We start from the raw sequence: 25,873 nt of genomic DNA on the forward strand, positions 1-25,873 counted from the left end.
CTCCCCCCTCTCTTATGCTCTCTCTCTCCCCCTCTTTTGCTCTCTCTCTCTCCCTCTCCCCTCTCTTCCCCCCTCTCTTTTGTGCTCTCTCTCTCGGTCTCTCTCTCCCCTCTTTTGCGCTCTCCCCCCTCTCTTTTGCTCTCTCTCCCCTCTCTTTTGCTGTCTCTCTCTCCTTTCTCCCCCCTCTCTTTTGCTGTCTCTCTCCCCTCTTTTTCTCTCTCGCTCCCCTTTCTTTTGCTCTCCCTCCCCCCTCTCTTTTGCTGTCTCTCTCCCTCTCTTTTGCTCTCTCTATCCCCCCTCTTTTGATCTCTCTATCCCGTATCTTTGTCTTTTGCTCTCCTTCTATCCCCCCTCTTTTGAGCTCTCTCACGCCCCCGGCCCCACCCACGCCACGCCCCACCCATGTCACTCACGGTCCCGCCCACATCACGCCCCCTTCACACCGGTCGGCACTCGGCAGATGCCAGTTTAGTTTGTGTAAGGCCAGGTGTGATTGTTCTCACGCAATCTCTACTGCGCATGTCAGCTTCAGACAAACACACTTGGCCTTTTATATTATAGGATATATATATATATATATATATATATATATATAAAAATCAATATAATATTACCTTGGGGTGCCCATTTGGGTAATTGACTCATGTTAATTGCCCCCGTCTTGTGATTTCACAGAAAGATCCTTTTAATGCAGTTTACTAAGAAATCTCATAAGATCACAGGGAAATCCTACAAGATCACATAAAAACAAAGTGATGATGCTGATTGGCTGTTTGTTTTTTCACCATGTGGAGGGCAGTAAATAGAGTAGCTGAATGCTAACTGCTCCCTGTGGTGAGTTGATCTTAGTTGTAAAAAAAAGAAAAACCACAGGTATAGATCATAACACTTTTTCTTAAAGCTGCATCAAGGAAAACAAAGAATTTATGTTGAGTAACATCTCCCTTTAACTAATTCAAACATCAGATATTCAAAAGGATTAAAATGATTTTGAAAAAAGAAAGCCATAAACAAAACTGTATATGATGCCTATTGCAGTGCGAATCCAGTGCAGTCCAGGGATATCCCCCTTGAAAATCAACTTGATTATGGTTACCTTGTACCTAATCAAAGATGTTAATCAGCTTGTGTGTTTTGTAGCCTTGTGTGAGAATTTGCAGCATACATAGGTATGCAGTGTGCACTCCAGCCTCTTTGGGGCCGGTTTCATTATACATAATTAATAATTTTATGGAGAATTACATTTTAAATTTAATATTCCTTTAAAAATGTTTTAATGAAAAATATCCCTTTAAAAGGGATGTAATCTGGATATATGGCAAGGAAGATCATCCTGAGAAGATAGAGAACATTATAATGCAAAATAATATCTTTAAAGGGACAGTAATTACTGTACATTTTTCAGCAGTTTTCCTATAGATAAACATACCAGTAGTGTCTGAAGATAATTGTTACATGTCTTCTAACATTTATGGGTTAGTATTGGGGACTCAGTAGGTAGAGGAAGATCACCATTTTATGAGCGGTGTCATGCTGGGAGGGGCATAGTCATAAGTGCATTGCAAGCGTTCTGGTCAGCAAGTGGGCGTGTCTGGGTGCTATGTGGGTGGGGCTAAGGGAAATTCTGCAAATAGAGACATATGAATGTCTCAGAGGGACAGAGCTCATAATTAAGGACTGCACCTCCTTGTGAACTGCAGTTATTTTTCTATGGACAAACTCCATCACTTTCCTTATTTAGAGGATCTAATCAGGACTTGATTCTGTAGATGACAGCGCTTACCACTGTCATTATTTTAACAAATCTCAATTGTTATTTTGAGTAACTTTAACTACACAGGCTGATGAGCACTAGGCAGTTATTTTTCAATAGTTTATATTTAATTTCTCTTTTTTTACTATTTAATTATAACCAATTAACACAATACAGTGACAGATAGATATTACAAACCATAAATGTTTTTGTAAATTAAACCATAAATGTTTTTGTAAATTAAAGTACATTATACTTGTCAGATTTGCGTTTTGGTTATATAACAAATGGCAATAGGAGTGGGCTATTCATCCTTAAAATGCATATTTTGGTTCCAGTCTGGACCTGTGGAAATCCACAAATGTAGTTTTAAATTACTGTAAAAGGTTCAAAATAAATAAGGAAAATATATTATGGTTGGTTTTTTTTTACTATGCATTACTAATCATTTTATATTACAATCTCAAAGTTGTTACTGTCCCTTTAAATAAAATAATTACTAGACACTATTCACACCCTAATATTGTTTATGCTTACCCATAAGGGAAACTGATACCAGAAAGTAAATCACATTATTAATGGTTTGTAAAGATCTCTAAAAATTCCCCTTGTGAGAAAAAAAGTCTAGCTGTAGCAAAACTGGTGAGTTCTGCAAGTGGAACCGAAACTTAAATAAAGCAATGCTAAATAAATACAAAACGCTCAAATATTCTGTTCAGTAAGTATAAAAGGGATGCTAACGATAAATTTTACCTTAAAATGTTGTATTTGTACTTAAAGGGACAGTCTAGTCAAAATTAACTTTCATGATTCAGATAGGGCATGCAATTTTAAACAACTTTCCAATTTACTTTTATCAACTTTGCTTTGTTCTCTTGGTATTCTTTGTTGAAAGCTAAACCTAGGTAGGCTCATATGCTAATTTCTAAGCCCTTGAAGGCCGCCTCTTATTTTAGTGTATTTTGAGTTTTTCACAGTTAGACAGTGCTAGTTCATCTGTGCCATATAGATAACATTGAGCTCATGCCCGTGGAGTTACCTAGGAGTCAGCACTGATCGGCTAAAATGCAAGTTTGACAAAAGAACAGTCTGCAGAAACTTAGATACAAGGTAATCACAGTGATAAAAAGTGTATTAACCCTTTAAGGACACAGCTTTCAGTTTGCTCAATTGTTTTATGACGGAAAAATTCCGTCATATGTCCTTAAGAGGTTAATATAACTGTGTTGGTTATGCAAGACTGGGGAATGGGTAATAAAGGGATTATCTATATTTTTAATTAATAAACATTCTGGAGTAATCTTTCCATTTAAGGAGAAATAGTAATTCCCCTTTTTGATTTTGAGTGATTACAAATAGGTATAAAGATACATTACTTGCTATTTAATAAGCATAAAATCACATCACTCGTCTGTAGCAAACATACTTCAAGTGTTCCTACCCTTCCTCAACCAGTTCTCTCTTCCACTAAGATCATCTGTGGTTACAGCGGTTTCCTGGAACATTTGGTAACGGAAGAATCGATCTGCAGATAGTGCATCCGGGGCTGAACTTCAGTGGGAAACAATGCTCTGAATAATATTATTTTGCTGGATATATGTATATGATGAATGAACAGATAAAGGTTTGCATATAGGAGGAGATACAGATACACAGATTACAATATACCTAGTTAAACAGACAATATTATGGGCAGATTCTATTCCAGCAGAATTAAAGGGACAGTCTACACCAGAATTTGTATTGTTTTAAAAGATAGATAATCCCTTTATTACCCATTCCCCAGTTTTGCATAACCAACAGTTATATTAATATACTTTTAACCTCTGTGATTATCTTGTTTATAAGCCTCTGCAAACTGCCCCTTTTTTCAGTTCTTTTGACAGACTTGCAGTCTAGCCAATCAGTGCCTGCTCCCAGATAACTTCACGTGCACGAGCACAGTGTTATCTATATGAAATACGTGAACTAACACCCTCTAGTGGTGAAAAACTGTTGAAATGCAATCTGAAAAGAGGTGGGCTTCAAGGTCTAAGAAATTAGCATATGAACCTCCTAGGTTATGCTTTCAACTAAGAATACCAAGAGAACAAAGCAAAATTGGTGATAAAAGTAAATTGGAAAATTGTTTAAAATTACATGCTCTATCTGAATCATGAAAGTTTATTTTGGCCTAGGCTGTCCCTTTAACAGTCTAACCCCTGCTACATACCTCTCCCTATTTGGACTGAGCAGTGGTACTCGGATAAGAAAATGCAAAGCAATGCAACCTTTGCTAACAAAATAGAACGGTCCAACTTATTTTGATTGACTCCTTAAAATATACTGGGTTGTGAAATGGCAATCTCTCCTCACCCTACCTACGCCCTGGTCCAATCATGAAAGAAAACAAAAAATTGGGTTTAATATCCCATTTAAGTTGGTCAAATCACATATCTCATAAAACAGAAAAAAAAATCTTGAAAAAACTATAAGAAATGGGAATATCACAGACTTTTAAAGGGGGGCGTTTTTTTTCCACAACAGTTATTAGACCTAAAGAAATAAAAGATATGTGGCCTGATGAGAAAATAAAATATGGCTGCTAACTAATTAAAGGGATAGAAATGTCAAAATCAATTGTGCGTGAATCCATTTCAATTTGATATAGAAACATTTTCACAATATACGTCCATTAGCAAAATGCTTCTAGTAAAAGTTAATACTGTTTTTCAGAAGATGTGGTGCTCGAATCCTGGTGCATACACCCTACAGCATATGTGCATATGCCAATGAAAAACAGTCAGCATTTTTACAAGAAGCATTTTTGCTAATGGAAGTTTATTCTATTTAAAACTTAACTGCACTTATGCACATTTCAACCCCTGTCAAAATGAATCATAGCTGCCTAATCAACTTGAAAGTAGGTTTTTCCATTTTCACCCTCACGCATTTTTTACTATTTGTCACCCTTCACTGTTCAGTATATTTCACAAGTCAGTTGTACACACAATCTCAATACAAAGTGAAAAATTCCAGCATCACTTATATTTATCACATATTCATTTTAAATAAATCACTTGTTCCAGTGTTTTCCATTAGGGCACTTAATATAACACACAATCACCTAGATTACGAGTTTTGCGCTAAACAGGGTGCGAAACTAACGCCATAAAAGTTGCGTTATTTCACTCTCCATATCGCTGCCATTACGAGTTACTGAAAAGCCTCCCTATGCGTGCAATATGGTAGCGTTAAGCTTCATACCGCACAAAATCCAAGGGCTGCTTTAATGTACTCGTGCACGCTTTCCCCCATAGACATCAATGGGGAGAGAGTGTTAGAAAAAAAACTGACACCTGGAGTGCGGAATGAAAAGTCTCCGTAACGCAACCCTGTTGATGTCTATGGGGAAAAAAAGTTAACACTCTAACATAAACCCCAAGTCTAAACACCCCTAATCCGCTGCCCCGACATCGCCAACACCTAAATAAAGTTATTAACCCCTAATCCACCGTTACCGACATTGCCGACACTAATAAAATCTATTAACCCCTAATCCGCTGCTCCCCGACATCGCCGCAACTAAATAAAAGGATTAATGCCTAAACCTCCGGCCTCCAATATTGCCGCCACTAAATAAACCTATTAACCCCTAGACCTCCAACCCCCCACATCGCCCCAACTAAATAAACCTATTAACCCCTAAACCTCCGGCCCCCCACATCGCTGCCTCTAAATAAACCTATTAACCCCTAAACCGCAAGCCCCCACATCGCAAAACACTAAATTAAACTATTAACCCCTAAACCTAACACCCCCCTAACTTTAAATTAAAATTACAATATAACTATCTTACAATAAATAAAAACTTCCCTGTGAAATAGAAATAAACCTAACATTAAACTATAAATTAACCTAACCTTACTATTCTAATAAAGTAAAAAAAAACTACCAATTAAAAACATAAATTACAAATTTAAAAAAACCTAACACTACAAAAAAAATAATCTAAAATTACAAAAATAATAAACACTAAATTACGAAAAATAAAAACACTAAGCTTATAAAAATAATAAATGAAACTATCAAAAATAAACAATTACACCTAATCTAAAAACTCTATAAAAATACAAAAGCCCCCCAAAATAAAAACACTAACCTACAATAAACTACCAATAGCCCTTAAAAGGGCCTTTTGTAGGGCATTGCCCTAAGTTAAACAGCTCTTTTACTTGTAAAAAATACAAAGTCCCCGCAACAGTAAAACCCACCACTCAACCAACCCCCCAAAATAAAAAAACCTATCTCTAAAAAATCCTAAACTACCCATTGCCCCTAAAGGGGCATTTGTATGGGCATAGCCCTTAAAAGGGCATTCAGCTCTTTTTCACTGCCCTTAAAAGGGCATTCAGCTATTTTCCAAGTGCCCAAAGCCCTAATCTAAAAAAAAAAAACACCCCCCAAAAAAAAAAGCCTAACACTAACCCCAGAATATCTACTCATCGTTCCTGAAGTCTTCATCCAGGTGGCAACACCTTCATCCATCTCGGGGACGTCTTATATCTTCTTTCCAGTGGTGCGGAGCGGAGCTATCCTGGAAGTGGATCCCATCCTGCGCGGAGCGTCCTCTTCATACGGTCACTACCGTACACTGAAGTTGAATGCAAGGTAGCCGTCTCAAAATGGCGTACCTTGCATTCCTATTGGCTGATTTTATTCTTCAAATTCAAATCAGCCAATCTGATGAGAGCTTCTGAAATCCTATTGGCTGTTCAAAACAGCCAAAAGGATGAGAGCTACTAAGGCTGTTCAAATCAGTTTTTATTTTTTTTAAAAGATAGTTAGATTGTAATTTTTATTTAAAGTTAGGGGGTGTTAGGTGGGCGATAGATTATGGGTTTGTAGGTTTATTTAATAATTGCGATGTTGGTGGGTAGCAAATTAGGGGTTAATAGGTTTAATATAGTGTTTGCGATGCGGGCGAGTGGCGGTTTAAGGGTTAATAGGTAGTTGGGTGTTAGTGTACTTAATAACATTTTAGTTGTGAGTTTTGTGAAACATTTTTGTTTTTCGCAAAATTCATAACTACTGCTCTGAGATGGCGGTATGGATTGTGTCGGTATAGGCTGTAACGCAAGCATTTTAGCCGGACCGCACAACCTGTTATACCAACGTAATGAAAATCGCACATAAAAAATGTTATTTTGTTTTAGTGCGGAATAGACGTTGCGTTACAGGCTAGATTGCTTACGGTATAGCTATACCAACACGACTTGTAATATGCGTTCCTGGCCATTACACTGGAATGGCCATTTTTTCAGTGTTTAAAGCCCTACCGCAACAATTGTAATCTAGCCAATTGTTAATAAATAATACTTAATATCTTACAAATAGACATCTTACAAACAACTTATAATTGTGTTAAAGTATTCATCCTCATGGCAATCCTTAATGGGACAGTATACAATAATTTTCATATAACTGCATGTAATAGATAATACTATAAAGAAGAATATGCACAGATACTGATCTAAAAATACAGTTTAAAACCATTTAAAAACTTACTTAGAAGCTCCCAGTTTGATAAGGTAGTCTGGGACACTCACTGAATGGGTCTAGGTAAACAAGAGGAGCAGACACTTTCCCCAACCCCCTTCTCTACGTATGAAAATACAGATAACATTAACAGGAGCCAGCAGGAGTCTGTAGACATAAGTATACATCTGACACTGTGGGGCTTGGTTAGGAGTCTGAAAATCAGCACAATGTTCTTAAAAAAATAAGCAAAACTATACATTGTTACAAAAACACTCCCAGATGGGCTGTATAAATGGATTATTTACAAAACAGTTATGCAAAGAAAAAGCTAGTGTACAATGTTCCTTTAAGGTACCATCCTAGATGTAATTATAAATATATATATAATCCATAGTATTTATAGGAATTATGGCCACGATATGTACGTAGCACAATCCTAGAAATATTCCATCTAATAATTAGAATATAAATTTCCCTGGGATAAGTTATGAGCATCCTCTTGTTTAGATAGAGGATGGCTCTGATTTGATTGGCTCTGGATTAATGCCATGCAAGGAGGTGGGGTCAACGCCACAAAAACCCTCAGATGCTGCTGCGCTGTACCCTTTGAGAAAGCCGCAATAATCGTTGAAACATGTCCGGGAAGGGTTGGAGGATGATTAAAGGGATATGAAATCTAAATAGGCATCTGGAGCGCTACACGGCAGGAAATAGTGCTGCCACTTTAATTCAATGCTCTTGTTGTCCTTGTTTGCTAATGGATCGAATCAAAGAATTTGTATCTTTCATTAAACTGTGGTACACAGCAGATATACTTACAGGGATATGAAACCCACATTTTTTCTTTCATGACACAGGTAGAACATGCAATTTTAAACAACCTTCTTATTTACTTCGATTAGTCATTTTTCTTTGTTCTTTTTGTATCTTTTGTTGAAAAACAGGGATGTATTCTTAGGAGCCGGACCATTTCTGAAGCACTATATAACAGCAGTTTTGTAAGAATGTTATCTATTTGCAAGATCACTATTTCCTGTCATATAGTACTCCAGACCCCTACCTAGGTATCTCTTCAACAAAGAATATCATGGGAACGAAGCACATTTAATAATACAAGTAATTTGGATACTGAGAGCGTTTCATATCCCTTTAAGCAGACCTGGTAGACGCAATCAGGCCCATTTATCAAGCTCCGTATGGAGCTTGAAGGGCCGTGTTTCTGGCGAGTCTTCAGACTCGCCAGAAACACAAGTTATGAAGCAGCGGTCTAAAGACCGCTGCTCCATAACCCTGTCCGCCTGCTCTGAGCAGGCGGACAGAAATCGCCGGAAATCAACCCGATCGAATACGATTGGGTTGATTGACACCTCAATGCTGGCGGCCGATTGGCCGCGAGTCAGCAGGGGGCGGCGTTGCACCAGCAGCTCTTGTGAGCTGCTGGTGCAATGTTAAATGCGGAGAGCGTATTGCTCTCCGCATTTAGCGAGGTCTTGCGGACCTGATCCACAGTGTCGGATCAGGTCCGCAAGCCCTTTGGTAAATGGGCCCCTTTAAGTTTATTCACATTCACCTAGATGACAAGTTTTGCGCTAAAGAGGGTGCAAAATGAACGCAACAAAACTGCTCTCAGAAGGCGGAATGGATCGTGTCGGTATAGGCTGAAACGCAAGCATTGTAGCCTCACCGCACAACCTGTAATACCGGCGCTATGGAAAACCCACGCAAAAATGTCATTTTTTGAGTGAGGGATTGACATTGCGTTACAGGCTACAATGCTTGTGGTATAGCTATACCGACAAGACTCATAATAGCTGTGTTACAGTTTTAACGCTGAAATTGCCATTTTTTCAGCATTAAAACCGTAACGCAAAACTCGTAATCTAGGTGTTTATAATTTATTCTATCTCACCAGCTAGTTTTGTATTTTTAACCCGCTTTTTCTGTTTTATTTGAATTATTTTATTTTAATAAAAGTTATGACCAAAAGGCAACCTTACGGCTAGATTACGAGTTTTGCATTATGAGGGGTGCGGTGCTAACTTGCAAGTTATTGTCACCGCTTACCTCCCTACAGCGCTAGTATTACAGGTTTTCAGAAACCCGGCGTTAAAAGGCAAGAAGTGAGCGTAGAGCAAAATTGTGCTCCATACCGCACTCCAATACCAGCGCTGCTTAAGTCAGTGGTAAACTGGTTGTACGTGCTCATGCACGATTTCCCCATAGAGATCAATGGGGAGAGCCGGCTGAAAAAAAGTCTAACACCTGCAAAAAAGCAGCGTAAAGCTCAGTAATGCAGCCCCATTGATTCCTATGGGGAATCCCCCTAATCTTACACTTAGTAACCCCTAATCTGCCGCCCCCGACATCGCTGACACCTACATTATACTTATTAACCCCTAATCTGCCGCTCTGGACATCGCCGCCACCTACATTATACTTATGAACCCCTAATCTGCTGCCCCCAAAATCGCTGACACCTAAATTATATTTATTAACCCCTAATCTACCGCCCCCAATGTCGCCGCCACTATAATAAAGATATTAACCCCTAAACCGCGTACTCCCGCATCACAAACACTAGTTAAATATTATTAACCCCTAATCTGCCGCCCCTAACATCGCCGCCACCTACCTACATTTATTAACCCCTAATCTGCCGCACCCAACATCGCCGCCACTATATTATATTTATTAACCCCTTAATCTAAGTCTAACCCTAACCCTAACACCCCCTAACTTAAATATAATTTAAATAAATATAAATACAAATTCCTATCATTACCTAAATAATTCCTATTTAAAACTAAATACTTACCTATAAAATAAACCCTAAGCTAGCTACAATATAACTAATAGTTACATTGTAGCTAGCTTAGAGTTTATTTTTATTTTACAGGCAAGTTTGTATTTATTTTAACTAGGTAGAATAGTTACTAAATAGTTATTAACTGTTTAATAACTACCTAGCTAAAATAAATACAAATTTACCTGTAAAATAAAACCTAACCTAAGTTACACTAACACCTAACACTACACTTCAATTAAATAAATTACCTAAATTAAATTCAATTAACTAAATTAAATTAGCTAAATTACAAAAAACCCCCACTAAATTACAGAAAATAAAAAACAAATTACAAGATCTTTAAACTAATTACACCTAATCTAATAGCCCTATCAAAATATAAAAAGCCCACCCAAAATAAAAAAACTAGCCTAACCTAAACTACCTATAACCCTTAAAAGGGTCTTTTGTGGGGCATTGCCCCCAAGAAATCAGCTCTTTTACCTGTAAAAAAATACACACAACCCCCAACAGTAAAACCCACCACCCACACAACCAACCCCCCAAATAAAACCCTAAGTAAAAAAACCTAAGCTCCCCATTGCCCTGAAAAGGGCATTTGGATGGGCATTGCCCTTAAAAGGGCATTTAGCTCTATTGTGGCCCAAAGCCCTAACCTAAAAATAAAACCCACCCAATACACCCTTAAAAAATCCTAACACTAACCCCTGAAGATTCACTTACCGGGAGAAGTCTTCATCCAAGCGACAAGATGTCCTCAACGAAGCTGGCAGAAGTGGTCCTCCAGATAGGCAGAAGTGGTCCTCCAGATGGGCAGAAGTCTTTATCCAGACGGCATCTTCTATCTTCATCCTTCAGCCAATAGGATTTTTTCTACCTTAATTCCGATTGGCTGATAGAATTCTATCAGCCGATCGGAATCTAAGGGTCGCCATCTTGGATGACATCACTTAAAGGTACCTTCAGTCAGCAAGAAGACGTCGTTGGAAGAGGATGCTCCGCGCCGGTTGTCTTGAAGATGGAGCCGCTCCGCATCGGAAGGATGAAGATAGAAGATGCCGTCTGGATGAAGACCTCTGCCCATCTGGAGGACCACTTCTGCCCGTCTGGAGAACCACTTCTGCCGGCTTCGTTGAGGACTTCTTGCCGCTTGGATGAAGACTTCTCCCGGTAAGTGAATCTTCGGGGGTTAGTGTTAGGAGTTTTTAAGGGTGTATTGGGTGGGTTTTATTTTTAGGTTAGGGCTTTGGGCCGCAATAGAGCTAAATGCCCTTTTAAGGGCAATGCCCATCCAAATGCCCTTTTCAGGGCAATGGGGAGCTTAGGTTTTTTTACTTAGAGTTTTATTTGGGGGGTTCGTTGTGTGGGTGGTGGGTTTTACTGTTGGGGGGGTTGTGTATATTTTTTTTTTACAGGTAAAAGAGCTGATTTCTTTGGGGCAATGCCCCGCAAAATGACCTTTTAAGGGCTATTGGTAGTTTAGGTTAGGCTAGGTTTTTTTTTTTATTTTGGATGTGCTTTTTTATTTTGATAGGGCTATTAGATTAGGTGTAATTAGTTTAAACATCTTGTAATTTGTTTTTTATTTTGTGTAACTTAGTGTTTGTTTTTTTGTAATTTAACTAATTTAATTTAATTTAGTTAATTGTATTTAATTTAGGTAATTTATTTAATTGTATTGTAGTGTTAGGTGTTAGTGTAACAGGTTAGGTTTTATTTTACAGGTAAATTTGTATTTATTTTAGCTAGATAGTTATTAAATAGTTAATAACTATTTAGTAACTATTCTACCTAGTTAAAATAAATACAAACTTGCCTGTAAAATAAAAATAAACCCCAAGCTAGATACAATGTAACTATTAGTTATATAGTAGCTAGCTTAGGGTTTATTTTACAGGTAAGTATTTAGTTTTAAATAGGAATAATTTAGTTAATGATAGTAATTTTATTTTGATTTTTTAAAATTATATTTAAGTTAGGGGCGGTTAGGGTTAGACTTAGGTTTAGGAGTTAATAAATATAGTATAGTGGCGGCGACGTTGGGGGCGGCAGATTAGGGGTTAATAAATGTAGGTAGGTGGCGGCAATGTTAGGGGCAGCAGATTAGGGGTTAATAATATTTAACTAGTGTTTGCGAGGCGGGAGTACGGCGGTTTAGGGGTTAATATGTTTATTCTAGTGGCGGCGATGTCCGGAGCGGCAGATTAGGGGTTAATATTTTTATTATAGTGTTTGCGATGCGGGAGGGCCTCGGTTTAGGGGTTAATAGATAGTTTATGGGTGTTAGTGTACTGTTTAGCACTTTAGTTATGAGTTTTATGCTACAGCTTTGTAGCGTAAAACTCATAACTACTGACTTTAAAATGCGTTAGGAATCTTGTGGGATAGGCTGTACCGCTCACTTTTTGGCCTCCCAGGACAAACTTGTAATATTAGCCCTATGGAAGTCTCATTGAAAAAAGACTATGCATAATTTGCATAAGTTGGTTTGCGGTAAGGCCAAAAAAGTGTGCGGTGCCCCTAAACCTGCAAGACTCGTAATAGCAGCGGGCGTAAAAAAGCAGCGTTAGGACCTGTTAACGCTGCTTTTTCACCTTACCGCAAAACTCGTAATCTAGCCGTCTGTCTTTATTGCAATTCAGGTGATATTCAGGTCAAGTGCATTCTTTTCAGTCAGTGCTTTGACTTGATAACTCTGCGGTCAGTCAACAGTACAGCACTTATCTCCCTATAATACCCTAAGAAATTTTATATTAGATTATTGGGTACTGTGTTTTCTGGCATTATACTATACACTGTAGGGAAAGTGAATCGCTAATTTAACATGTGCCTGTAAAGGGATACATTTGCTCGTTTATGGCCACACGTTAAATAACCAGCCATTACAAGTGTCTGGTTAATGCTCCTGCAAGCTTGTGGGGGCACTTTGCGCTTAGCGCAATTAACCAGAGGTCAGACCTCTGGATAATTAAAATAATGTGCCCCCCTATTGCCCCCCAAATGAAGTGGACAGTTCCTTTCTGTAAATAAAATATATTAACATCTTTATTTATTTTTTTTAAAAACTGCACAAAGCAGTTATAAGGGGTTAACGTGAGTGTATGTGGGGTTTAAAAACAAAACAAAAAAAAAACGTCACTGAAATGTGCCTTTACATTGAAGTCTATGGGAACTGTGAGTTCCCTGTAAATATATATGTATATGTTTATGTATTAATATGTGTATATACTCACATACATATATATTTTTAATTTGCTGCCCAACGCTGCGCAATTTGCCCCCTGCGCTGCGCTAGGTTCTTTGCCGTGTCTCATAGCATTGGAACAAGGCTCCCATTGGAGCCTATGGAAGCGCCCTCTCGTGAGCGCAAGGCTTCCATAGAACGCAAATTCAAGGTCATCTTTGCATTGCGCCTGACTTGTAATACTAGCGCACTTTTACGTAGATTTATGAAGCATCGGATGCTGCTTCCGACCCACTCCGCTTCAGGTGCACCTGAAGCAGAAGTTAAGAAGCAGCGGTCCTAAGACCGCTGCTCCTTAACTCGTCCGCCAACCTCTGAGGTGGCGGACAGCAATCAGCCAGATAGGATACGATCAGGCTGATTGACACCCCCTGCTAGTGGCCGATTGGCCGCGAATCTGCAGGGGATGTCATTGCACCAGCAGTTCACCAGAACTACTGGTGCAATGATAAATGCCGACAGAGTATGCTGTCAGCATTTATCAATGTGCGGCAGACATAATATGATACAGTGTATCATGTCCGTCCACACCTTAATAAATTGACCCCATAATCTAGTTCTTATTGTTTATATCTCATTTATTCTACTGATTCTGTTCTCCCCTTTAAATTGTTCCCAATGATTCATTTTACCTGCTGGAGTGTTTTTAATTGTCTACAAGTAGCTCCTTTACCCCTATTTTGGCGTTTGAAATAGCTGATTTAGCCTGTGGTATGTATCCCAACCTATACTGAAAGTTTCTATACTGAATTGAATAGCCTAAGTAAACACAGCCAGCAGAAGAGATTACACTCTCAATGGGGGGGCAGGATAGTTAAGTAATAAAATTATAATTTTCCATTGTTCTCTCAAAGTATTGAGCTTTGGTTTTCTAGACAAATATAAGATAAGGAAGCAAGTGTGTGTACACAAAGCGATAACATAATGAGATCTGATATTACCTGAAGCTCAACCCATTGTAATAGGTTGTGGTTTAAAAGCACAAAACCAGCTACTTCATATACACAAATAAACCTGAAAATGCAATTTCTCAAATATTTTATACTCTGCAGCTGGTATAACAAGTCATTGAAAATACATTCATATAAAAAACTATTTTACAGTGTACTGTCCCTTTAATGCCAACTATTAGCCCAATTTTTCTTTTGGGACATTCATAATTCTGCTCATTGTTTGTGAATATTGAGTATTTTTTCTTATTTCACATATATCTACATTGTATTTCTTCTGCATAAGAGCACAGGAGGCCATATTTGATGAATGCAGTAAAATATATATTTGTTGCTAAAGGCTTACCAGAAATCTCTGCCATACTTCAAGACCTCACTGCTCTAGTAAATTGCTGATCTAGTTCAGATTTTTTGGGTTCTTTTTTTTCTTGATCTACTGAGAAGCATTCTGCATAGATAGCTGTTTGTTATGATGTCTGTAAAATCAGTGTTAAACCTTAAAGTGATTGTAAATTTTAATCAAATATAGCCCAGTATCTAAGAATACTCTTAAAAAACAGGGGCACTTTAATTCATTAAACTTTACAAACATGCCTTTTAAAAAAAATTCTTTCCTTTTTTGTTACAGTATACAGACTGCCAATCCTTCGCCCCCATCTTCTTCTGTATTTTGCAGATCGATGACTAATCCAGATTAGTCCAATCGTTACGTGCCCCCATTGGCATCCAGCTCATGGGGCAGGCAACAATTGGAAGCAGTGGCGTCACTAGGGTTGGTGTCACCCGGTGCGGTAAGTCATGGTGTCACCCCCCCCCCCAGAAAGCAGACACACACAAAAACACAGGCAAACACACATACAAACACTCAGACACACTTAAAAACATACTCAGATGCACACACAAACACTCGGAAACACACTCAGACACACACACAAAAACACTGAGACACACAAAAACTCAGACACACACATACAAAATATGTAAACTGCACTGCATTAATTAGGAAGCTCATGCCTAGAGCTGCTCCCTGGCTCAGCAGAACATCAAATGAAAGATAAACAGAGCACTCTAAAATAAATCACCGAAGAAAAGGTTTAGGCGCGCAAACTATGAAAATTCTGCTCTCTGACTCTGTTTGAAGTCTGTCAGTGCACAGCCCTGGGCCGCATGTCACTGAGCAGTGAGCACAGATAGGCAGGCAGGTTTAGGCTAGCAGCGCAACTTTGCAAGCCCCACGGCACACCCACAACATTCATAGTGAAATTGGGCAGGGGAGGAGCAAAGTACAAACAAGCAAAAGCAGCCGGGAAAACTATTTGTTGAAATTGCAGCACTGGCTCAAGGGGCACTAATGTTCACAAATGCCAGCCTCTAAGAAAATAATCTATGCATCTCAACATTGTATTTCTTTGAATTTCAATAAAATTTAATTTAATTTAATTTTTTTTTTTTTTTGGTGTCACCCCCTGGAGGGTGTCACCCGGGTGCGGCCCGCCCCCCCGCCCCCCCCCTAGTGACGCCACTGATTGGAAGTAGCTGGATTTGCCATCGATATGCAAAATACAGAAGGAGATGCGGGCGGAGGATCGGCAGTCTGTTTACCGTAACAAAAAATTTAAGTATTTTAAAAAAAACAAACCTGTGTTTGTAAAATTTAATGAATTAAAGTGCCCCTGTTTTTAAGAGTATTTTTAGATTCTGGGCTTTAATTGATTAAACTCTACAATCACTTTCAAGGGACACTAAACACTTTGAGATAGTAATATAAAATGATAATCGTGTATATAAAACAAAAATCTCTGCATTAATCTTTCATTATTCAATTTGTCCCCTTTTCCTGTAATTCCATTCTGAAATTGTGAACTTTTTAGTTCCTGTTAGAAATGGAAGTGCAGAACACTGTTATATTCCTCACAGCCATTGGCTGAACACTCTAATGGCCTATTTATAACTGTCTCTAATTGGCCACAGCAGAGAAGGCAACCTAAGTTACAACATGGCAGCTCCCATTGTTTTATAGACACTAAAACTTATGCTGTCAATATTTAAACAACTAATGAAACCTTAAAAATACATCTACAGGTTATTCTCAGACTAATCTTTTCTTTGAATGCATCATTCTATCTAGCATTTATTTAGTGTTTATTGTCCCTTTAATAAGCAGGTTTTAAAAAAGGCTGAAAAAAAAGTTTAGTTTATTGGAAAATGTGCTAAAATAATACCATTTTACATCTCCAGCATTCTATTTCAATTTTATGCAAATATTTGAAATAGCATGAAATAAATTCAATTGAAGTAAAAAAATAAATAAAATAAAAAAGAACCTGTATATAGTTACAATACTCCATTGTTCATCTTAAAGAGTATTAGATTCCTCTGTCTGTTTGTTTCAACATCCCTTTGTATTACACACGCAACATACATATAAAATGAGTGGGCAGTTATTTCACACGCCCCCACACAAGCTGCCATCTACTCTTGTTAATAGTGCTTTATATATCACAAAAAAGATTCACATCTGTTGTTTACCACACTGAGAGTAGACTGTGAGTACCTACTTAGTAATTATTTTATTTCCTGTTTACTTTACATTATAACCTGATTTCATTACAAGCTGTGCCGCAGGGCAAATTGGGCATCTGCCCAGCTTCACCAGAATACTGACTATAAACCAAAAAGAAATTAACTAGCTGCATGCGTTTATACTTAATGACTCAAAGGTATAATGGAAACAGTTCTTGTACAAAAAAAGTAATTTATTAGTAAGAGAATACTCATCTGAAATTATTTTATTTTTTAGTAATAAAATCCCGCTGCTCAAAGTTTTTGTTTGACAGTTGAAAACTATTATTAAAAAGAATGCCAGAAATTTATTATGAATAAATAATAAAATATCACTGATACCAAAAAATGTTTAGGACCTTGAAGGAAGTGACAAGTTACGTTGCCAACCCTTGTACTCTGCTGTTTACACTACAGTCTGTATACTGTTGAATAGAGAACAATGTTTTGCTGCCATGTGAACCAATAGCATCACAGTATTCTTCCAGGACCATCCAATAAAGTTAATTGTTAACCTTTCCATCATACTCCCAATAGGGGATTTTTTTAATGTATAAATTGAGAGCGCCCATAGCCTTGTCCAAGTCTGCAATCTTACGGCTAGATTACGAGTTGTGCGTTAGGCTTAAAAAGCAGCGTTGGCCGGTTCTAACGCTGCTTTTTAACGCCCGCTAGTATTACGAGTCTTGCAGGTACAGGTGTACCACTCACTTTTTTGGCCAGACTTGGAAATACCGCAAATCCACTTACGTAAATTGCGTATACTCTTTATTCACTGGGACTTGCATAGCGCAAAAGTGAGCGGTACACCCTCTCCTGTCAAGACTGATACCGCATATTAAAGTCAGTAGTTAAGAGTTTTACACTACAACGCCGTAGCATAAAACTCTTAACTAAAGTGCTAAAAAGTACACTAACACCCATAAACTATCTATTAACCCCTAAAACGAGGCCTTCCCACATCGCAAACACTAACTGGACATCGCCGCCACTATAATAAATATATTAACCCCTAAACCGCCACACTCCCGCATCACAAACACTAGTTAAATATTATTAACCCCTAATCTGCCGTCCCTAACATCGCCGACACCTACCTACATTTATTAACCCCTAATCTGCCGCCCTCAATGTCGCCGCCACTATATTAAAGATATTAACCCCTAAATCTAAGTCTAACCCTAACCCTAACACCCCCTAACTTAAATATAATTTAAATAAATCTAAATAAAATTAATATCATTAACTAAATTATTCCTATTTAAAACTAAATACTTACCTATAAAGTAAACCCTAATCTAGCTACAATATAACTAATAGTTACATTGTAGCTAGCTTAGGGTTTATTTTTATTTTACAGGCAATTTTGTATTTATTTTAACTAGGTAAAATAGTTACTAAATAGTTATTTACTATTTAATAACTACCTAGTTAAAATAAAGACAAATTTACCTGTAAAATAAAACCTAACCTAAGTTACAATTACACCTAACACTACACTACAATTAAATTAATTCCCTAAATTAAATACAATTAAATACAATTAAATAAAATTAGCTAAAGTACAAAAAAAAAACTAAACACTAAATTACAGAAAATAATAAACAAATTACTAGATTTTTAAACTAATTACACCTAATCTAATCCCCCTAACAAAATAAAAAAGCCCCCCCAAAATAAAAAAAGCCCTACCCAACAAATAGCCCTACCCAACAAATAGCCCTTAAAAGGACCTTTTGCGGGGCATTGCCCCAAAGTAAACAGCTCTTTTACCTGTAAAAAAAATTACAAATCCCCCCCAACATTAAAACCCACCACCCACACAACCAACCCTACTCTAAAACCCACCCAATACCCCTTTAAAAAAACCTAACACTAACCCCTTGAAGATCACCTTACCGGGAGAAGTCTTCATCCAACCGGGCTGAAGTCCTCAACGAAGCCGGGAGAAGTCTTCATCCAAGCCGGGTGAAGTGGTCCTCCAGACGGGCAGAAGTCTTCATCCAGACGGCATCTTCTATCTTCATCCATCCAGCGCGGAGCGGGTCCATCTTCAAGAAATCCGGCGCAGAGCATCCTCTTCCAACAAAGTCTTCTTACTAAATGACGGTTCCTTTAAGTGACGTCATCCAAGATGGCGTCCCTCCAATTCCGATTGGCTGATAGAATTCTATCAGCCAATCGGAATTAATCGGATGCAATCAGCCAATAGGATTGAGCTGGCATTCTATTGGCTGATTGGAACAGCCAATAGAATGCCAGTTTAATCTTATTGGCTGATTGGAACAGCCAATAGGATTGAACTTCAATCCTATTGGCTGATTGCATCAGCCAATAGGATTTTTTTTACCTTAATTCTGATTGACTGATAGAATTCTATCAGCCAATCGGAATTGAAGGGACGCCATCTTGGATGACATCACTTAAAGGAACTGTCATTTAGTAAGAAGACTTCGTTGGAAGAGGATGCTCCGCGCCGGATGTCTTGAAGATGGACCCGCTCCGCGCCGGATGGATGAAGATAGAAGATGCCGTATGGATGAAGACTTCTGCCCGTCTTGAGGACCACTTCGCCCGGCTTGGATGAAGACTTCTCCCGGCTTTGTTGAGGACTTCGGCCCGGTTGGATGAAGACTTCTCCCGGTAAGGTGATCTTCAAGGGGTTAGTGTTAGGTTTTTTTTAAGGGGGTATTGGGTGGGTTTTAGAGTTTTTAGAGTAGGGTTGGTTGTGTGGGTGGTGGGTTTTAATGTTGGGGGGGATTTGTAATTTTTTTTACAGGTAAAAGAGCTGATTACTTTGGGGCAATGCCCCGCAAAAAGGCCCTTTTAAGGGCTATTTGTAATTTAGTGTAAGGTAGGGCTTTTTTTATTTTGTTAGGGGGATTAGATTAGGTGTAATTAGTTTAAAAATCTTGTAATTTGTTTATTATTTTCTGTAATTTAGTGTTTGTTTTTTTGTACTTTAGATAATTTTATTTCATTGTATTTAATTGTATTTAATTTAGGGAATTAATTTAATTATAGTTTAGTGTTAGGTGTAATGGTAACTTAGGTTAGGTTTTATTTTACAGGTACTTTTGTATTTATTTTATCTAGGTAGTTATTAGAGAGTTAATAACTATTTAATAACTATTCTACCTAGTTAAATAAATAAAACTTGCAGTAAAATAAAAATCAATCCTAAGCTAGATACAATGTAACTATTAGTTATATTGTAGCTAGCTTAGGGTTTACTTTATAGGTAAGTATTTTGTTTTAAATAGGAATTATTTAGTTAATTATAGTAATTTTATTTAGATTTATTTAAATTCTATTTCAATTAGGGGGTGTTAGGGTTAGACTTAGGTTTAGTGGTTAATAAATTTAGAATAGTGGCGGCGACGTTGGAGGCAGCAGATTAGGGGTTCATAAGTAAAATGTAGGTTGCGGCGATGTCTGGAGCAGCAGATTAGGGGTTAATAATATAATGTAGGTGTCGGCTATGTTGGGGGCGGCAGAATAGGGTTAATAAGTGTAAGATTAGGGGTGTTAAGACTCAGGGTTCATGTTATTTCCCCATAGGAATCAATGGGGCTGCGTTAAGGAGCTTTACGCTGCTTTTTTGCAGGTGTTAGACTTTTTTTCAGCCTGCTCTCCCCATTGATTCCTATGGGGAAATCGTGCACGAGCACGTTACACCAGCTCACCGCTAACGTAAGCAGCGCTGGTATTGGAGTGCAGTAATGAGCAAAATTTTGCTCAACGCTCACTTCTTGTCTGGTTTGTAAAAACCCGTAATACCAGCGCTGTCTGTAACTGAGCGGTGAGCATAAACTCGTTAGCACCGCATAGCCTCTAACGCAAAACTCGTAATTTAGGTGTTAATTAGTTAAACCAATCAGGTTTTCTACATTTTCTTTAATCTGTCCAGATAATCAACCTTTGACCTGGCTTACTTATGCTTTTCGATTGATTTCTAATTATTTGTAACCGTGTTTCATATATTTTTCTTTATTAATATGCCAATTCACAGGGAAAAAAAATATTTAATTTTATTTGCACATTATCTTTTCTAGTTTAATTAATTTTTAAGGATTACTTTCTGTTATAATTTTTAAGCTAAACAACTAACATATTAAAGTTAATAAACATTAATTAAAACCTACTGACCTATATTTTCTCCAAAACGAAGTTTCATAACGTTCTAAAAGTTATATCTTTTATTCGCCGATGATGTCACGTTATCCTGCCCACTATTTTCAGCACTGCGTGTTCAAAATACTTAAACCAATAACTTTGTGTTTAAAGCGCCATTTTGAAACCTAGGTATTGTAAGCGGATTGGTACAGAGCAAAGGATACCCATGGAGTGGGTTTGGAAAACAATTAAATTTGCAGACAAGATTTCTGATATACGGTAGAGATATGTTAATGAAATGCTATTGATAAAAAGCGTATTTGGATTAGTTAGTTAGTAACAGGCATAGAAAATATTTACTTACAGTGGCCCTTTAACCACTGTGAAAACTAATTTCAGATTTTTTTGTGTCATATTTAGTCTGCTTACCTTTTTTTAAAGCTTAATATGTTGTGATTTCAAGACAAACCCTAAGATATTTTTTTAAGTAAATATATGGCAAAGAATCTAAGAAGGGAAATATCATAGCACTAATTGTTTGAAAGGTAGTGATCAATATTAACCAGGGAATTAAAAAATAAATAAAGTTAAAGTAGTAGAAAGACTACCAGGAAGACTCCAGATAGTTTAAGCCTAAGGAAACAGCCTATGTTTGGTAGCTTAGAAAAAGAAATAAATTCCATTTTATAGCTATGCACTTGCTTTTTAATATTTACCGTTCTTGGGACATGTTGGAGAGTATCCTGTATCCATTTGGTCATTCAGTCAGCTGGGTAGCTGTGAAGTCTCAGCTTGCTTATATTGCACCTGGAGTTGCATTTATCTTGTGAGTACCCTTTCTATCATCCATATTTTGGGTCTTGCTGTACTTTACCATGTTGCTTTTTGCTCTCTCATCATAGGAGAATTTCCATCTCTCTCATCCAGACGTTCCTTAGAACAGCCGACGTTAGTTAGGTGGGCATCTACGACTACGAAGTTCCAGCATACCTGATTTGCACTTACAGGTGCTGTCTCCTTGTGAGTTGAACTTACTATTATTCTTTTTTACTTCCACCAGTTGAGACTGTACTAGGCCATTTGGCGCCTTTGTGTTTTGTATTTTTTTACAGATATATTTCTTGGGAGGCTGACCACCTTCTCAACAAAGAACTGCCTAGGATTGGATCCCAGTCATACCAACCTTGTATGGACTCTATAATTTTGCTTTATTTTATTTTTCCTAAGAGAGCGCCCCCTAGAAGCTACCATTGTATGTGTAGTTACCCATTTTATGGGTTCTCACATATGTATCCTCTTCCTTTTGTATTTACTCCAGATAGAATACTTTCAAGTGTTCCAAGGGAACTTAGCTTTGTAACAGCCAAACCTATACTCCTATTCTTTCAAAATTCCATATCCTTGGTCATGGTACTACAAAAACTGATGTTTCTCTATAGTTTAATAAGGGATTTAGAGCTGATACAGGAAACTATAGGCCAATAAGTCTGACATCATTGGATGGGAACTTATTAGAAGGGATTTTAAGGGATTATAGTCACAAGTTTATTAATGAACATATTCGTAAGTGACAATTAATAGTTTTACAAGAAGTAGATAGTGCTGAACTAATCTAATAAGTTTCTATGAGAGAGTAAGCAGAAACATAGATAAAGACAAATATAGTTTTTATAAAATGCCATGTGACAGATAGCTGTATAAAGTGAATATCCTGGTAAAAGTTGATATTATAATTAATGGATAAAAAAACTGGTTGAAAGAGAGGGAACAGATAGTTATAGTAAATGGATCAGACTCACATACATAATTAATAAGAGGGCTCCTTCAAGATCAGATTTAGGCCCAATTGTTTTTATAAATAATCTAGAGCATTGTTTCTCAACTGCGGTCCTCAAGTACCCCTAACATGCCATGTTTTCATTATAGCTGAACCAGTGCACAGGTGACATAATCAGCCGATGGGTGAGAGCAGGTTAGTAACCATGGTTACTGATCAGCTGATTAATTCACCTGTGCACTGGTTCAGCTATAATGAAAACATGGCCTGTTGGAGTACTTGAGGAACGTGGTTGATAAACACTGATCTAGAGGAATGATTTGATAACACCCCTATCTCTGCAGATGATATGGTTTACTTGTACTAAATGTTTAAGATGATTAGGTAAGAGCATAGTATAATTGTTCTACAGGAGAATTTTAAAAATCTGGACAAATGGGCAGGTAAATAGCAAACGAGATTTTACACTGATAAGTTAAGCATTTTACATTTTGAGAGCAAAAACAATATTAAACAATATAAGCATACTATCTACTTCTTACATTGAACAAGACTTGGAAAAACAAACAGTATTATAAAAAGGTAGTGAACAATGGCATGCCGCAGCTTCTACCGTGAATAAAATATAATGGGCCAGATTACAAGTAGTGTGCTATCGGATTTTTTCGCTCACTTACTAACTGAGGTCAAACTAAACCTTTAATGAGGAAGGGTTACCACGTTTATTACAAGTTGAAAGTAAAATGCTCATGACTGAAACCCGATGCAGGCTAACTTCAGGACTTTTGATATTGCAAACGCATTAATTTATTCTCCCCATAGAGTTTAATGGAGAGCACGAGCACTTATCGCTCACGCACTTACCCGACACGCTTTAAACCAGCTACGCTAAACCCGAAGGTAGTTATGCATATTTTACATTCCAATGTTTTTCACATAGAAAAAAATGTTTTTTATTTATAAATATATATATATATATATATATATATATATATATGATGTTTTTTTAAATTATATATACCTACAGTATATATCTATATGAATATATACAGGTATAGATAAATATATATAAAATATGAACCCCTTGGCGCTGGTCATTGAGCCCTTAAGGACCCTGTAGGGCGCTGCTGTCCTGGGCCTCTTTCTGCCGCAATCTCACTAAGAGTGGCGAGATTGTGCTATTTCTGCTTGCCCCGCAAGTGAGGCAGTGCTGAAATAGACGTTCAAAGAGATCAATGCAGAGAGAGACACTCATTGCTGTCAGCAATCAGCGATGTCTGTCGGACATGATACGCTACAGCGTATCATGTCGGACAGACATTGGTAAATCTATCCCATAGTGTTTCCATGATATCATGCAGAAATACTTTCTTCACATAAAAGCTAATGCAATTTATTTTATGTGGAAAAAGTACCTCAGAGATTAAACATACATCAGTTTTAATTTCTCTATATTGGGTGTGTTGTATTTTGTTTATCGCATTATGGTGTATGCACTTTTCTGGCAGACACTTATGGAAATTGTAATTAACCTTCTCGACTCCTCCCAAATAATTAAATGTGACAGCACCTGCAGTTTCAATGAACAGAATTAGCCAGTGAGGCTTGTATCATGTCAGCAACTAACAAATGGAGTCATTACCAGATAGTACAAACACCTTAGGCTCTGTGCTGTGTGTAAAATGCTGGTGCACGGTGCATACTTAAATACACTCTTGAAGCAGCTATCGCTTTTATTAGAAACATGTTTGCTAATACTTGTATATTACAAAAATGCTTCTATTCAAAAATAGAATGTATCCATGTGGATTCCAATTTTGTCTGGAATGTCCCTTTAAGTAGCAGTAGTTTTTAAATATGTGCAACTGTGCAAAAAGCAAGGGTTGGCTGTACATAATTTAGTGTCAGGAGAGAGGGAAGAGTGAGAACATACTGTATATACGAAGCAGAACCAGCAACAAACATACAAATGAACTATAGAACCAAAATTTGTTTCCTAATGGCACCCTAACTATAAAGATTTGTTTCTGATGGTCTATATAGTTTAAGTTCTTCAGACTGTCTAATTTTATCTCTGTTTTTTAGGTGCTTGTAGCAGGGGGATTGTTAGCAGTTTTGTGGGATACCCTCATTTACTGGAAATGGTACAAAAAATTTGACATGTACACAGGTAAAAAATTAGTTTGGTCCGAAAAAGTTGTTTCAGATTTTTTGCAATGTTCGGTTTCACTGAATTTTGTTCATTTTGGCTGAGTATTAAATTCAGATTTTTATTACTGTTTTCCCAATGGGAACAGCAAATATATTCAATTAAGTTTAACAAAAATCTTTTTTTATATGATTTAAACAATTACAAGAACATATATTTAAATGTTAACAGAATATACCACTGGCTGATTAAATCTGAGTCAATTTGCTCACAGAAAGACAGAAATCACACTACTGCAAATACCAACAGCTCTAGTCTAAGTGATTAAAAATGTCTGAGCTTCCCCTAGTCTCCCACCGCCCTATGATAGGTTAAGGCTTGCTTGGACAAGCCAGTATGACTAAAATTCAAGTTTTAGTGCATGACTGGCTATCACTAACATATAAAATATTAAACAAATTGATTTTGTCAAGCAATCATTCTTTGTTTGTTTCATCCAATAATGTATTTGGTTATTCAGACATCGGACAACTTGCCGACTTGGTATAAATTCAGAAAAATCTGTATTGGTCCAAAACCTAATGCTCATCTCTACTAATAATTTGGTTTAATTTATTTAGTGTTTGGTGTTATCAAGTGTTGAAAAAAGGTACTTTTTCATATTTCTTAAAGGGAAACTAAACAGTAAATACATCCCATAAGCATAGTATTGACGTTACTTCCTGTCTCCCTCTAGTCATGTTGAAATCTAGTTTTTACTATATTCCAGTTGCTTAAAATTGCACGCTCTATCTGAATCATAAAATATTATTTTTTTAATTAGTATCCCTTAAAGTAGATGAAAACATGTAAAAGCATATTTATGCATTATTCATGTTTAATAAATTGCCTACCATCTATTGCATCTGTCACTACAGAGTTTTAAACTTCATCTGGGAGCAATATCAGCACAAGGGCTGTGCCTTGGGAACTTCAGCAAATGGGTTTTCATAGCCA

This window comes from Bombina bombina, chromosome 7, assembly GCF_027579735.1.
Source record: "Bombina bombina isolate aBomBom1 chromosome 7, aBomBom1.pri, whole genome shotgun sequence".
Classification (NCBI taxonomy): Eukaryota; Metazoa; Chordata; class Amphibia; order Anura; family Bombinatoridae; genus Bombina; species Bombina bombina.